This window comes from Littorina saxatilis, linkage group LG16 (assembly GCF_037325665.1).
Source record: "Littorina saxatilis isolate snail1 linkage group LG16, US_GU_Lsax_2.0, whole genome shotgun sequence".
Taxonomy (NCBI): Eukaryota; Metazoa; Mollusca; class Gastropoda; order Littorinimorpha; family Littorinidae; genus Littorina; species Littorina saxatilis.
The window spans coordinates 32,613,103-32,615,423 of record NC_090260.1 but is presented as its reverse complement, the minus strand read 5'-3'; the positions used below and the strand labels follow the sequence as shown (position 1 = coordinate 32,615,423).

Sequence of the window (2,321 nt, the reverse complement as noted above, 5' to 3'; positions counted from 1 at the left end):
CGACTTGCGTAGATTCTTCTCATCCGCTGTGTTAGTGACATGTACCGTATCGTCTCCACATTTCCAAACAATGATGCTTGACCCTACAATTTCCCGCGGCTAAAGGCAGAAGGGTTTTATCTGACAGACTTCGTGTTGGACAAAGCAGCATTTGGAAGTCGACTGATTCAATAGACTGTCCTACTCGTATATGTAGCAGACGACACCATCAGTTCAGGACTGAAATGAGCGGGTTTCGCATATTTCAAGACAACTACGATGTAAACAGAACACGCGAAGGCTTCAAAACTTTCTTACCATGTAATCATAGCACCAACCTCCCAGATGAATGCAGTTACATTTTGAGAAATAACATGCCAACTTTATGTTTTTGCAAATGAGGGAACCAACGAGTCACTTTGAGTCGTTTGACATCAGGGGACGCCACTCAGTTGCTTCGGGGTCGTTCATTTTGTTGGGAGCATAGAGCATTTCGGTACATGTTGTTTTGTATACCAGTAATTAATACTTAAGCGAAACTGTATGCTAACGGGTACATTTTGCACAACTGTAACTCATACTGTTGGTTGCTCATCGACAAAACGGTACAGAGGGTAATCAAATAAAAAAAAATGCATGGTCGGCGATGAAACCGTCAATAGCCCCGACATGTGCAAAGCCGACACACACGCACAAGTAGATCGAACTCGACCTGTCCACAATTTATCCAAACGCTGACAGAAAAATGAGCCTTTTCAAACGTTCTAATCTATTGTCGTAACTGACAATATCGTTATTGAAATAATCACAGTGCGCTAAGAGATTAATTTATTGATCAAATCTTGAAAATAATTATTGAACTCAGCGCTTTGCGCTTCGTTCAATAATTAATGTTCTCAATTTGCTTTATAAATCTCTTAGTGCACTGTGATGTCTCAATAACTTAAATAATAATGATAATACATACATTTATAACGCGGGCATATTTCACCACAAGGCGACTCAAGGCGCACATAAACCCGATGCACAAAAAAAAACCACACCCGGTACAATACATTGGCAAATTTATTACTATTATAATAGTCCACTAACTTTAACAAAAAAACTGGATATTTTATCTTTAACTTGGATATCTCATAGAAATGTGTCTTATTCACCCAAAACCAAACACGTTGGGATCGATATTCTTAAATTCAAAATAATCTTATGAAAACTAAGCTGTAAGTGTGTTGCTAAATTAACTAAATTTGGGCCTAATACTTCTTAACCATATAACAAAATTGATGCAACTATTCTATCAAACATTTCAACTTGAATATATATGGACTGCGACAATTTGCAACAGATCTAAACATTGCTCGAGAGGTAGTATTATATAAACTTTTGATTATAATTAAACAATAAACCTCAATATTTCAAACCAAACACGAAACCAGTTGTTTTATCTTGATATTTAGATAATGACAATTTTCGTATTTTGCCTTTTGAAAAAACAACGATTTCGTTTTTGGGGCGTTTACACGCAAGCTCGGACACTGATCACAATAGTCGGACTACACATTAACCGAAAGATGTTTAGTGCTCTTCTAAAATGTTTGTATCATTTGCATATAACAAAATAAACTCTGCAACATATGGTTGTAAATCCAACATAACAATTCCTCGCTCAATAGTAGTCACGTGTTCAGTTTTATCTGACAAATAAAACAAATAACTCACTGATAATGGTTGACTTCTCGTTGGCTGTAGCGGTTGACTTCTCGTTGGCTGTAGTGGTTGACTTCTCGTTGGCTGTAGCGGTTGACTTCTCGTTGGCTGTAGTGGTTGACTACTCGTTGGCGGTAGCGGTTGACTTCTCGTTGGCTGTAGTGGTTGACTACTCGTTGGCTGTAGCGGTTGACTTCTCGTTGGCTGTAGTGGTTGACTTCTCGTTGGCTGTAGCGGTTGACTTCTCGTTGGCTGTAGTGGTTGACTACTCGTTGGCGGTAGCGGTTGACTTTACTGGGGGAGCTCTCTCTTATATATCTGCCACAAAGGCTCATGAAAACCCATTAAAGGAGATATACTTGTATCGTTAAAGACTTAAAAGTGTGACGACTACCATTTAAAGATGATATCGATATCCTTCCATTATTAAAGACTGTCCAAGTGTGACGACTACCATTTAAAGATGATATCGATATCCTTCCATTATTAAAGACTGTACAAGTGTGACGACTACCATTTCAAGATGATATCGATATCCTTCCATTATTAAAGACTGTAAAAGTGTGACGACTACCATTTCAAGATGATATCGATATCCTTCCATTATTAAAGACTGTAAAAGTGTGACGACTACC

The 2,321-nt window shown here is 38.1% G+C and overlaps 1 long non-coding RNA gene across 2 annotated transcripts in view; it reads right to left on the bottom strand.

The window, feature by feature from the left end:
• The window catches only part of LOC138950093 (uncharacterized), a 7,004-nt gene extending 4,996 nt beyond the window's left edge, over positions 1 to 2,008 (bottom strand). Inside the window, exon 1 of one of the 2 annotated variants that reach the window (XR_011450488.1) lies at positions 1,699 to 2,008. This is a non-coding gene — a long non-coding RNA (uncharacterized lncRNA). The remainder of the gene's footprint in view (positions 1 to 1,698) is intronic. The other variant, XR_011450489.1, reaches the window with a different exon arrangement.
• Between the last annotated feature and the right edge of the window lie 313 nt (positions 2,009 to 2,321).